Below are 14,524 nucleotides of genomic sequence, written 5' to 3' on the forward strand. Positions count from 1 at the left end.
GCTTATCGTCTATCTAACAACGTATAGCTCAGAGAAGAAATCTTCCCCCATTGGTCAACATTTTTTTTTATTTCTTTTACGTGTTTCTCTGAATATTGTAAGTTACTCTGAGAGCAGTCTAGCTGTTCCTTGGAGCAGGCAGCCGAGTCTAGTTGTTTTTGTCAAACTATTGTACTCAGTATATGTCTGTGTGAGATGTACTGCTTCAGTTCTCATTTGTCATTCTGTTTTGCTCCATGCATCATTTCTTTTTTACCAAGCCGAAGCTGTCAAATACCCAAACGCGCGCCTTGTACTCAACAGGAAAAAGAGCTAAACTACTGAATACAGCAGAGCATTTCTCAGTTCACACAACCCAGCCGGTTACAGCAGACCATTTCACACAATCTATTTAACAAAATTGCAGAATGAGTATAATAAATTCAGAGTAGAGTTCTCGTATTGCCTGGACAAGATTCTGTATACCGGCAGAACTGCAACTAAAATTGCAACATCCAAATAAAACTTCAGAAAAGGCACTACAGAGCAGGGAGGATGGCTTCATGGCTCCTGTACTGAAATTTTGTTTATGCCTACCTACATTTGGTTGCTACGGCGGGCTGAGCGACGATCCCGGCCCAATGCAGGCGGGCAGTCTCCTCGCCGGTTTCGTATCCCATCCGCGTACGGTACGGCCCGCTGGGTTTCTTTCTTGACATCCGTGGTTCATGGAAAATGAACGAAATCGATAAAAATAACAGCAATTTGGAGATGCGGGGTATCGATCCCCGTGCCTCTCGCATGCTAAGCGAGCGCTCTACCATCTGAGCTACATCCCCGCTGTGCAAATAAAATATAGGAAGTACATACATCGAATCAGTGCTAAGCTATACAGAACCGAGAGTGCCAGCTAATACAAACATGGTAGTCACTGGTTTTGTCACAACGAACGGCTTGCTTGCAGGGGTGGGAGGGACGAGATGAAAAAGGACTCTCTACTTTTCTTTCGCTCATGGTTTGGGAGATTTGGAATGAGTGGAATGCCTGGGTATTCAAGAACTTAACTTCGATGCCCACCATGGTACTATTAGCCTTGTCTCTAACGCTCAAAGCGCTTTCATCAAGAAGAGGAGTATTCACGACAACTTCCTCTATGTCAAGAATCTTGCTACTAGACAACACAAGAGCAAGACATCGGCACTTCTTTTTAAACTCGACATTCGCAAAGCCTTTGACAACGTGCGGTGGGATTACATTGTGGACCTCCTACAAAAGAGAGGCTTTCCAAGTAGGTTCCGTAATTGGATCGTGGCTCTCCTCACCACCTCCTCTTCGAGGGTCCTCCTAAATGGAGTTGCCGGACTCCCCATCCGGCACGGACGTGGCTTGAGACAAGGCGACCCTCTTTCTCCTCTATTGTTCGTGCTCGCCATAGACCCGCTCGCTCAAATCCTTGAGATGGCAACTTCTTTCGGGCTGCTCCACAAACTGCGAAGGCGGGGGGCTATCTTAAGGACATCCCTCTATGCGGATGATGCGGCTGTTTTCGTGGCTCCTCTCAAGGGGGATATCCAAAATTTAGCGACCATTCTGGGAAACTTCGGGGATGCAACCGGTCTTTGCACCAACTTCCAAAAGAGCGCCGTAGCTCCGATTCGTTGTGAGGCTTTGGACCTTGACGCCATTCTTGAGGACATGCCGGCCACTCAAACCACCTTTCCGATGAGATATCTTGGGCTTCCGCTTTCGGTTCGGTGCTTGAAAAGGAGGGATATGCAACACCTCGAGGATAAATGTGCCGGAAAGCTCCCAACTTGGAGGGAATCTAATCACCACGGCCGGTAGGACCGCACTTGTGAAATCGGTCATTGCTTCCCAAGCTATCTACTATCTCACTCCCCTTGCCATGCCTCCGGGCACCATGAAATTCATCAACAAGATCGAGAGGGCGTTCCTTTGGTCCGCGAAGGATACTACAACCGGGGCCAAGTGCAAGGTTAATTGGGAGTTGGTTTGCCGCCCAAAGAAGTATGGAGGTTTGGGGGTGCTTCACATGGGAAAATTCGCGGCGGCGCTTCGGCTACGGTGGCCTTGGCTTGAGTGGAAAGATCCCACCAAAATTTGGATTGGCTCCGATAACCCGTGCACCAATGAGGATATGGATTTGTTTTATGCCGCTACTTGCATCACCCTTGGGGACGGGAAGAAAACCCCTTTTTGGCATCCGCCTTGGCTTGACGGAAAAAATCCCATAGATGTGGCACCTTTGATTTATGAGAATTCCAAGAGAAATAATTGGAAGGTTGAAAGTGCATGGAGCCCCCATGTGTGGTTTTGGTAATTAATGACAATCCCGATGGACTAATGTTTGCATTGAGTTATATTTGTAGGAATTGTCCATAGGCAATTCTTGAACCATATGTTGGCTTCAAGGTTGCAATAAGAAGATTTTGATGAAGGAGATCAAGTGTCAAGTATGTCTTGAAGATGAAGATGAAGTGAGCCCTAGAGTTACTTCAAGACATCAACATGATGAAGAATGAAGAAATGAAGTGCAAGTTCAAGATGAGCCATCTCGAAGAGATCCTTTGCTTGAGTCTTGCCATCCACATGGTGGTCATGGTTATGTGAAGATGCGCCGAAGAAGAAGCTCTCCCATGGTGGATTATGGGGGAGCAATCCAAAAGACTTCGTCAAGCAAGCACAAGCAAGAAAGGCGTTCCATCTTGTTGAGGTCAAGATCGTCGTCATCAAGCTCAAGTGGAATGCGCAAGTATAAGGTTTGCTCTTGATAGGGTTTCTTTCTCACCGGTCTCATAGTGTAGTTGGAGACCGGTTTATAGTTTAGTTGCCAGTACTATCAAGAGGGCTCTCGAGTAAGTAACTCGATCGTATCGTTCGGAGAGAGCTCAAACCTTTGCATCCTTGCATCATCTTTCTTGGTTGTTATTTGGATCTTATCCATGTGATGTTTTAGATCTTGTGCTTATTCTCATGACAATCTCTAGTTCATTGAGAATGGTTTTTCCATGGGCAACTTGTTGCATTTTCAAGATTGGAGGTTTTACCGGTATGTCTTTTTGAGATAGGTCAAACCTTTCATCATTTGTTTCTATCCTCCTTTGCTGGACTATGATGTTTCTATGCATATTGTTGTAGAGCTCGTTGTTGTGATTTCAAGGAGCCCAAGATCATCGAAATCGGAGTCCGGATGTAAAAGATATGCCCGTTTTAGTTTTGGTGTTTCTGTAGTTTGCTTAGGCCGGATATTTTGGAAATATCCGGGCCGGATTATCCGGGCCGGATTATCCGGGCCGGATATTTCGGAAATATCCGACCCCTCGAAACCAGACGAAAAGCAGCTCCGGATAGGGGCGGACATTTGGCCGGATTTTGACCAGGTTTTGTCCCCGAGGCCGGATTATCCGGGGGGGCGGATTATCCGGCCCTCACTTAGGCCGGAATATCCGGCCCTGGTTCTGCCCAACGGCTCGATTCTCTTGGGGGGTATAAATACCCCCCTTCTTCCTCCTTGGGCTGAGGCTTCTCTCACACTCTCTCTCCTCCATTGTTGTTCTTGAGAAGCTTGCCCTATCTCTCTATCCCTCCATGATTCTTGCCCCCATTTGATTGAAAGAGAGAGGAGATCTAGATCTACACTTCTACCAATCAAATCCATCTCTTTGTGAGTGGAACTCTCTAGATCTTGATCTTGGTGTTCTTTGTGAATTCCTTTGTTCTTCCTCTCTTATTCCCCCAATAGCTTTTGTAGCTTTGTTGGAATTTGAGAGAGAAGGACTTGAGCATCTTTGTGGTGTTCTTGCCTTTGCATTTGGTGCATCGGTTTGAGTTCTCCACGGTGATTCGTGGAAGTGAAAGCAAGAAAGTTGTTTCTCTTGGGTTCTTGGAACCCTAGACGGATTTGAGGCCTTTGTGGCGATTTGTTGGGAGCCTCCGATTAAGTTGTGGATGTGTGCCCCAACCTTTGTGTAAGGCCCGGTTTCCGCCTCGAAGGAAATCCCTTAGTGGAACCGTGACCTAGGCCTTTGTGGCGAGGGTCACCGGAGATTTAGGTGAGGCGCCTTCGTGGCGTTCGGTTTGTGGTGTGAGTACCGCATCTTGGGGTGAGGCCTTTGTGGCGTTGGTGTGCATCGAGCAACCACACCTCAAGGTGAGCCTCTTGTGGCGTTCGGGAGCACTAAGCAACCGCACCTCTCCACCGGAGATTAGCACTCGCAAGAGTGTGAACTCCGGGATAAATCATCGTCTCCCGCGTGCCTCGGTTATCTCTATACCCGAGCTCTTTACTTATGCACTTTACCTTGTGATAGCCATCGTGCTTGAAGTTATATATCTTGCTATCACATAGTTGCTTGTATTGCTTAGAATAAGTTGTTGGTGCACATAGGTGAACAATAGTATATAGGCTTTGGGCTTGATAAAGTAAACGCTAGTTTTATTCCGCATTTGTTAAGCCCATCTCGTAAAAGTTTTAAATCGCCTATTCACCCCCCCTCTAGGCGACATCCGTGTCCTTTCAATTGGTATCGAGCAAGGTCTCTCATTCTTAGGCTTCACCGCCTTGAGAGTAAAGATGTCGGCTAGGGGATTAGCGCACAATAACTTGTTTATATTTGATGGCACAAATTATGATCTATGGAAAATTTATGTGCTTAATATTTTGCGGCGTATGTCCCCGGACATGGAGCGATTTCTTGACATGGGTTTTTCTTCTCCTAAGGATCCTCAAAATTTATCTCTTGAGGAGGAGAAAACCTCTTGTCTCGATGCTCTTGCTTCTCATGTGTTTTCCATTGTTGTGAGCAATGTAGTTACTTCTTCAATCATGCCTTTTGGGAGCGCTCATGAATTATGGACAAAGCTTCAAGATAAATATGATGTGTCCAAGATTATTGAGGATGATTGTATTGCTTCCACTTCCGGCCGTGATGAGTTCTCATATTCATCCACTTCACCAAAGTGTGGTAAGACACAAGGTAATGATATGGTGAGTGGTGATGAAAATTGCAATGTTGATATTGAGCTTACTATTGATGATTCGTCATCTCTATCTCATTGCAATGCTTCATCTTCGGACTTAAACACATCTAGCACTAGAAATGATTTACATGCTTGTGTTGATAGTCCTTGCATATCATGTGTAAGTTGCTTGAATAAATCTAATGATGATATGCTTGCATTGTCTTGTGGCCATGATAAAAATGCTTCTATTTCCTCTAGTTGTTGTGTGTCTAACAATGTAGAGGAAACCAAATATTCTATTGGTCAAGACAAGATCTTGAAAGGAGCCTCAAGTAACTCCTCCTCTTTATCTCACGGTCCTCATATATGCCTTATGGCCAAGGGTTCCACGGTACCTCCCACCATGGAACCCAATATGTCTCGTGGTGATAAGGATGAGGATGAATATGAAGAAGAGGATTGGGTTGTCTCTCTACGCGATAAGGGTAAGAGCGTATTCAAGGTTATTTGCAAAGATAAAATTGCTAGCACTCACTTCTTTGAAATCTTGACTACCGCTATTGAGAGCCAAAAACTTATTTGGATGCATGAGAACACCATTGATAAAAGGGTGCTCTTGAACGAGAGTATGCCGATGATGTAGCATCATTAAAGAATGAACTTGAAGAAGAACAAACCATCAAGGAAGCTCTTGAGGAGACCTTTGCTCTAGAATTGTCTAGAGAAAAGGAAAACCATGATAGACCTCTTGAGATGACAAATGAACTAAAGCTAAAAAATGATAAGCTTGTGTTTGTTAATGCTAAACTCCTTGAGGATTTTGAGCAACTCAAAAAGGGCTCAAGGGTCATTGAGAGTGCGCTCACCAAACTCACCAAGTCGCATGAGCAACTTAAAGCTTCTTATGTAAAAGAGCATGTCAACTTGCCTTCTCCTATTACTACTAATATTGATGCTTGTGCTACTAACTCTACTTCTTGTGAAGCATCTATCTTGAAGGAGAATGTTGAGCTAAGGGCTCAACTTGAGTTGCTAACTTGCAATTATGGGAAATTGGAAGAAAGTCATGGAAAGCTTTCTCGCTCCCATGAGGATCTTCTAGCCTCTCATGATAGGCTAAAGTTAGCTCATGAGGCTATCATATTTAAGGCAACACCTTGTGAGCCTCATGTGGATACTAGCACTACTACTCAAAATGCTATATTTCCATGTGCTAGTCCTAGTAATTCATCCACTCATAATATTGCTAAATCTTGTGATGAATTATCTTCCTTGCCTTGTTGCTCTAACAATGAAGATTCTACTTCCTCTAGTGCTTGTGTTGTTACTAACCATGTAGAGGAAATCAAAGAGCTCAAGGCCCAAGTCACTTCTTTGAAGAATGACTTGGTAAAGGGTCATGAAGGGAAATGCAAACTTGACACGATGTTGAGTGTGCAACAATCCCCCAATGACAAGAGTGGACTTGGTTTCAAATCCAACAACAAGAACAAGTCCATGAACAACAACAAGAAGAAGGGCCAAGTACAAGTCAAAGACCCGGCCAAGATTGTTTGCTTCAAGTGCAATATTGAAGGGCACCATGTTAGATCTTGCCCTTTGAAGAAGAAGCAAAAAAGGGAAGCGGCCCCAAGCTCAAACTCATATTCAACCTCAAGTTGAAGAAATGCCACTTCCCAAGAAGAAACAAGCCAATGCTCCCATTGTGGAGAAACCTAGTGGGAAGAAGGAGAAGAAAAGAACTTGCTACATATGTCGTGAGAAGGGCCACATCTCCTCCTTGTGCACTATTGGTACCTCATCCAACTCTATCACCATTGATGATGTTTATTCTCTTCGTAAGGATGAGGGTGGCAATGTGTTTGCCAAATTTGTTGGTGCTCAAAGTGGTGTCAAGAAAAGAACCATTTGGGTTGCCAAGCCTATTGTGACTAACCTCTTAGGACCCAACTTAGTTGGGGACCAACAATCCAAAATTTGATCAATAGGTGCTTGTTGGAGGGCATTGGAGACTTGGCTACATCATGAAGAATTAAGGGATCTTCATCATTTATATTATCTCAAGCCAAGTCTTTTGATTATCTTGCTACTATCATATATCCAATGTTCCTCCTTGCGGTAACATGTTCTCAACTCATTTATATTGAAAGTTACTCGCCCCTTTGCATGTGTTAGTTTTGTTCCTAGCATGTGTTTGTATATGTTGTGCTTCCTACTTGCTTTTCTTGAGAAATCAAGTCTATGTATGTTGGGTTGCACACCATGTATTTGTGTTTGTGTTGGAGCCACTTTGCATCTTGTTGTATCTTATATGGCTCTTATGATCGATTAATGGAATATCCCATTTTGGGGGAGTGATATTCCTTTGGGAATTTCATGATCCTAACAATGTGTGTACATGAGGAATATCACTTAGAATTGATATTGCAGGATTATCTAGTCTCTATGTGGTATGTCATCTTCATGAGAAATTCAAATTCCAGTGTCCATTAATATCTCTAGTTGGATCTTTTTTGCCTCTTGTGAAAATAAATTCCTTATCACATTATGGGGGAGTAATAAGCTTTGTGCATATTACAAGCCTAGAAAATGTGAACATTTGAGGTTGTGTCACATAGAATTGATACCGTAAATTATCTCTCTCCTATGTGGCATGTTTGCTCAAACAAGCTCCAATTTGCTTAAATGGCTTCATTGCTAATATTTTTGTGGATCTTATTTGTGAAAGTTCTTCTTGGCATGGTTTTTCACAACGTGTCCCTCAATACATTTTTGGAAAACCATGTGCTTCAAGTCATACTATTAATTGCTTTGCATGTTGGTATGAATACTATTAATTGCTTTGCATGTTGGTATGAATACTATTAATTGCTTTGCATGTTGGTATGAATACTATTAATTGCCTTGCATGTTGGTATGACTAAATGAAGCTATCAAGAAACTATCTTTGCATGATGTTTAACTCTTATCTTTTACCATATGCTTTGTTCGTTGTAAATATGATCTTATGTATACTTACAAACTACCACCGGGAAATATTTCCTAATACCTCTTGTCCTAGGACAATTGGTAATCAATTATGAGGTAGATATTTATTGATCATATCTACATTGGCTCTTGTATTTATTTTGCCTTATTTATTGCCATGAATTTGTTGTGCTTTGACTCCCATGTGTCTTCCTTGCATCTTATGGATCTAAGTTGTCTATTCAAACTTTCTTAGCATTGTTAGAAGATATAGGTAGCGTGATGATCCTAGTTTTGTGCATTTTGTATTCATATAAAAAATCCTTGATAATGCACCAAACTTGGGGAGCTCTTCTATATTATTAGAATGCTTAACATCTCTTGATCTTTATCAAAAATTGGGTTTTGGGAGACATAAAATTTTCTTTTTGGTACTTTGTGCCATCATAAAAAATGTCGAGGGTTTGGTTTATTTGTTGGAACCTTGCTCTCTTGGGAGTTGGTTATCTCATTCCTTTGTGCTTAGGTTTAATTAGCTTCTTATAATGAGATAAGTCTTTGGAGTCAATCTTGTGTTGATTTGATTCTTTGATATAATTTGGACAACCATTGTCTCTTGGTTTATTTGGTGTTTTGTCCAAATTGTATCTTCCTTTGGTTCTTGAAAGTATTGTGCATGCATATTTAATATATGTATATCTTATGGCATGTGTCACTTTCTTTGATCCAATATATAGGGTAAACTCCATCAAATCCTAATTTGACTAAGATGTGCATGAAATTCAATTTCATATCTATATGCACATAGAATTTTGGAGTTTGTCCTATATGTTGTAGTGTGTCTAACTACTTCGGACCCAATTAGTTTGGGGACCATTTTGTACTTACCTTTGTGTTAGGTACAATGGATATGCATTGAATGCTTGTCTCACTCTTGGAAAGAAGTGGTGACTCAATGGTAACGTGAGGCAAGATAGGATGATCAACGAACACATATCTACTACATCCACACCAATGCTATCTTGGTAACAAGTATCTTCTCATGCATACTTTTGTTGTACCCAACCTTATGGTTGCATCTTGGCATGAATATATTGGTTTGCAAATGTTGTGCTTCTTGCAAAAGTCTTAATGAAACCTCTTTATTGTGAATGAGAGTAATTTGAGATGAGTGCATTTGTTGGGAAGTATTTTAAATCATGCTCATGATTCATCCACCCCAACTATGCCTATCTAGCAATTTTGTTGCATATCAATTCCTCAAGGCTCTCACATGTGCAATATAGATGAAAGTGCAAATTTAGTTACTTCTTTTGGTATCCCCGTTTGTGATACTTGTTGCCTTTCTCAAATGCATCCCAACTATCTTCTATCCCTTGTTGATATTTGTGATGTATTTTAGTTGTTTGTGGTTGAAGTTCATGAATGTACAATAAGATAAAATTGAGCCTTTGGCCATGCTATTAAGCAAAAATTCTTATTGGTATATTGCATGACTTCGTCTTGGATATCATACTATTTTTCTTGTGTATCTATTTTATGTGTGCATGTTTCTTTGTGGATAAATATCTTTGTGATATTGCTCACTTAGAGAAACTTATACACATAAGAGATGATACATCTCCTTTTGATATCTTATTTATTTATTGCATGTTGATTGGTCATGCTAAGCAATATAATTCATTGAAGACTATGATGATGCTTTTTGCTCATCCTTGCAATAGTCTTATAATATGCTTTATCATGCCTTTCACATATCCTCTTGGTTGAGCCTTTTATTATGGTGCCTCCTACTTGTTGCTCAACCATTTGTTTGTTGCAAGTGTTAAGCTTAATTTTCTTTCTATGATCTATTGCAAATGTTTGTGTTTTAAATGGTAATGAGGGAGTGAGGATTCCATGTTATGCATATTGTATTCAAATACAACATTTTAATTTATGCATGTACCTTGGGGAGCTTCCTAATTTAATTTAGAGCACTATCTTTTGGTGATCATTAGAGTTTGATTCACTTGGTACCTTTTTGTTTTGAATGATATTATGGGAGTGATGATTCCACGTTTGTGCACTTTATACTCCAATGCAAATTGTCTCGTTTTGTGCACAAATCTTGGGGAGCTTCCTCATATTATTTAGAGCAATCTTCTTGATCTTATCATAATATCTTTCTTTCTTTTGGTATCTTCTTTGTGGTTCATTTGGTTGCTTGCTTCATTTGTTGAAGCTTCTTGACTTTGTTATCTTTTTGCAATCTTTGATCCTATCTATGGTGTGACTCCTTCCGAATATTCGTAATTGGATATGTGCATTTGATTCCACTCAAATTATGAGAAATGCACACGCTATGGAGGAGCTCTCACTATATTGGCCTTCTAAATTTTTCACCCATTTCGGCAATTGGTGCCAATGGGGGAGAAGTTTGGAGGGTTTAAGGGAATTTGGTTATGTCTTTGCTTTGTGCTTAAGCATGTGCCTTTATTGCATTGCATCTTGTTGCTTTGCATAGTTGAATATTTAGAGGAAACTCCACTAGGCTTTGAATGCCAATATATGCAATGAAAGTCAAGATCATTCACACATGCATATATTATGGGGGAGTTTGCTCTATAGATTCAACTTATTTGTTACTTAAATTCCTTATATAAACCCTCTCAAAGAGATTGTCATCAATTACCAAAATGGGGGAGATTGAAAGTGCATGGAGCCCCCATGTGTGGTTTTGGTAATTAATGACAATCCCGATGGACTAATGTTTGCATTGAGTTATATTTGTAGGAATTGTCCATAGGCAATTCTTGAACCATATGTTGGCTTCAAGGTTGCAATAAGAAGAATTTGATGAAGGAGATCAAGTGTCAAGTATGTCTTGAAGATGAAGATGAAGTGAGCCCTAGAGTTACTTCAAGACATCAACATGATGAAGAATGAAGAAATGAAGTGCAAGTTCAAGATGAGCCATCTCGAAGAGATCCTTTGCTTGAGTCTTGCCATCCACATGGTGGTCATGGTTATGTGAAGATGCGCCGAAGAAGAAGCTCTCCCATGGTGGATTATGGGGGAGCAATCCAAAAGACTTCGTCAAGCAAGCACAAGCAAGAAAGGCGTTCCATCTTGTTGAGGTCAAGATCGTCGTCATCAAGCTCAAGTGGAATGCGCAAGTATAAGGTTTTCTCTTGATAGGGTTTCTTTCTCACCGGTCTCATAGTGTAGTTGGAGACCGGTTTATAGTTTAGTTGCCGTACTATCAAGAGGGCTCTCGAGTAAGTAACTCGATCGTATCGTTCGGAGAGAGCTCAAACCTTTGCATCCTTGCATCATCTTTCTTGGTTGTTATTTGGATCTTATCCATGTGATGTTTTAGAGCTTGTGCTTATTCTCATGACAATCTCTAGTTCATTGAGAATGGTTTTTCCATGGGCAACTTGTTGCATTTTCAAGATTGGAGGTTTTACCGGTATGTCTTTTTGAGATAGGTCAAACCTTTCATCATTTGTTTCTATCCTCCTTTGCTGGACTATGATGTTTCTATGCATATTGTTGTAGAGCTCGTTGTTGTGATTTCAACGAGCCCAAGATCATCGAAATCGGAGTCCGGATGCAAAAGATATGCCCGTTTTAGTTTTGGTGTTTCTGTAGTTTGCTTAGGCCGGATATTTTGGAAATATCCGGGCCGGATTATCCGGGCCGGATTATCCGGGCCGGATATTTCGGAAATATCCGACCCCTCGAAACCAGACGAAAAGCAGCTCTGGATAGGGGGCGGACATTTGGCCGGATTTTGACCAGGTTTTGTCCCTGAGGCCGGATTATCCGGGGGGGCGGATTATCCGGCCCTCACTTAGGCCGGAATATCCGGCCCTGGTTCTGCCCAACGGCTCGATTCTCTTGGGGGGTATAAATACCCCCCTTCTTCCTCCTTGGGCTGAGGCTTCTCTCACACTCTCTCTCCTCCATTGTTGTTCTTGAGAAGCTTGCCCTATCTCTCTATCCCTCCATGATTCTTGCCCCCATTTGAGGGAAAAGAGAGAGGAGATCTAGATCTACACTTCTACCAATAAAATCCATCTCTTTGTGAGTGGAACTCTCTAGATCTTGATCTTGGTGTTCTTTGTGAATTCCTTTGTTCTTCCTCTCTTATTCCCCCAATAGCTTTTGTAGCTTTGTTGGAATTTGAGAGAGAAGGACTTGAGCATCTTTGTGGTGTTCTTGCCTTTGCATTTGGTGCATCGGTTTGAGTTCTCCACGGTGATTCGTGGAAGTGAAAGCAAGAAAGTTGTTTCTCTTGGGTTCTTGGAACCCTAGACGGATTTGAGGCCTTTGTGGCGATTTGTTGGGAGCCTCCGATTAAGTTGTGGATGTGTGCCCCAACCTTTGTGTAAGGCCCGGTTTCCGCCTCGAAGGAAATCCCTTAGTGGAACCGTGACCTAGGCCTTTGTGGCGAGGGTCACCGGAGATTTAGGTGAGGCGCCTTCGTGGCGTTCGGTTTGTGGTGTGAGTACCGCATCTTGGGGTGAGGCCTTTGTGGCGTTGGTGTGCATCGAGCAACCACACCTCAAGGTGAGCCTCTTGTGGCGTTCGGGAGCACTAAGCAACCGCACCTCTCCACCGGAGATTAGCACTCGCAAGAGTGTGAACTCCGGGATAAATCATCGTCTCCCGCGTGCCTCGGTTATCTCTATACCCGAGCTCTTTACTTATGCACTTTACCTTGTGATAGCCATCGTGCTTGAAGTTATATATCTTGCTATCACATAGTTGCTTCTATTGCTTAGAATAAGTTGTTGGTGCACATAGGTGAACAATAGTATATAGGCTTTGGGCTTGACAAAGTAAACGCTAGTTTTATTCCGCATTTGTTAAGCCCATCTCGTAAAAGTTTTAAATCGCCTATTCACCCCCCCCCTCTAGGCGACATCCGTGTCCTTTCAAAGGTGTCGCAAGCTCTTCACCAAGATGCTTGGATTGCCAAGATTGACCTACAACGCACCTTCTCCTTAGACCATTTCTTGCAATTTGTGGATCTATGGACGCGGCTTGCTAACATACATCTCAACCCCGAGGTGAGCGATGAGATCTCTTGGAAGCTCGCCTCTACTCCACCAAGTCGGCCTACGAGATGCAATTCTTCGGCTCCACTACTTTCCCTTTGTACAAGATGGTTTGGAAGGCTTGGGCCCCGCCTAAGACCAAATTTTTTGCTTGGCTTGCAAATCAAAATAGGTTGTGGACGGCCGACCGGTTGGCAAAGAGAGGGTGGCCAAATTGCGGTCCTTGCCCCCTATGCAAGCAATGTGTGGAAACCGTCGACCACCTCTTTGTCCATTGCCGCTTCACTACTCGCTTATGGACCGCCGTCGAGCAATGGTTGGGTATATCCGAAGACGCACACCATGATTGGACAAACTTCACCATCTCCGAATGGTGGCAATACATGGCGGGGGAGGGCACCAAAAACCGCAAAGCCATGGCTTCCATAACCCTACTTGTTTCTTGGGAGGTGTGGAACGAGCGCAATGATAGGGTCTTCCGCAATAAAAGTGCTCCGTTTGTTGTAGTTTTTGAGAGAGTTAAGAGGGAGGCTAGGCTTTGGGTTATTGCGGGCGCCAAAAGGTTGGACGGATTGATGCCGGGAGAGTAATCCCTTGTATTTTATTCGCATGTACTCTCATGTTAAAATTCTCCTCTTAATCAATAGATTGGGGCAAAGCTTTTGCCCCTGTTTAAAAAAAAAATTATGTCTCCCTCTAGGCGGTCGTTGAAGCAAAGTGTTTAAGTGCTATTATGTCGCAAGAGTAGGCTTTTGTATCTTAGCTTTCTTGGCTATTTTTTAACCTCAATAATTTCTTCTTAATCAATGAAATAGGCAAATATTTTGCCTTTGTTTTAAAATAAATAGTAAGAAAAATCCCAGCTCACTGTCATCACAAGTCTGATGGAATAGCGACGCAAGTTATTATAAATAGGGCAATAAGCGTGATGGAATAGAGATGCAAGTTATTATAAATAGGGCAATATTATGAACTCAAAAAAAGGTTTCAGTGAAGATATGTTTACCCTCCCCATTGGTGACGGATACACAAAAATACCACAGGGTGGGCACATACCTCTAATTTCTATTTTTTACTGCTCACGTGTGATAAAAATTTGCTCAAATGACTAAACATAAAACGTTTTCTAAAAATTCAGGGTGGGCCACGGCTCACCCGCCCACCCTTCTGCGTATGCCCCTGCCTCGCATGGCCATCTGTCCATGCTGCAATGCTAGGCCACTGACATGGCATGGCGACCGAGTTCAGTCAGCTGATGTGGCGTTTGCGGCGGTGGCAGGGGCTTTGGGGACGATGGGGTGGAGGCTAGCTTCCAATTGTTGCTGCTGCTCGCTCTCTAAAATTCCTTTCAATATCGCTGCAGCCTACCAAACACGCCCTTATTCCTTGAGCATCTATGATGCATGAGCTACTTGGTTGTGAATCTGGACTGTAAGAGGTGCTGCTAGCTACTCCCTCTGTTTCATATTGAGCATGTTTGGGTGCTCGCGAAGAGGTTTCCTGCCCGCGTGGAGAAAATTTTGGCCCGTTTGCTTAGCCTTTTTGTA

The 14,524-nt window shown here is 42.5% G+C and overlaps 1 non-coding gene across 1 annotated transcript; it reads right to left on the reverse strand.

Moving 5' to 3' along the window:
* Window positions 1-745: 745 nt before the first annotated feature.
* Window positions 746-818, reverse strand: TRNAA-AGC. Its single transcript has one exon. It is a non-coding gene; the product is annotated as a tRNA-Ala (tRNA).
* Window positions 819-14,524: the final 13,706 nt, after the last annotated feature.

Source organism: Lolium rigidum, chromosome 1 (genome assembly GCF_022539505.1).
Source record: "Lolium rigidum isolate FL_2022 chromosome 1, APGP_CSIRO_Lrig_0.1, whole genome shotgun sequence".
Taxonomy (NCBI): domain Eukaryota; kingdom Viridiplantae; phylum Streptophyta; class Magnoliopsida; order Poales; family Poaceae; genus Lolium; species Lolium rigidum.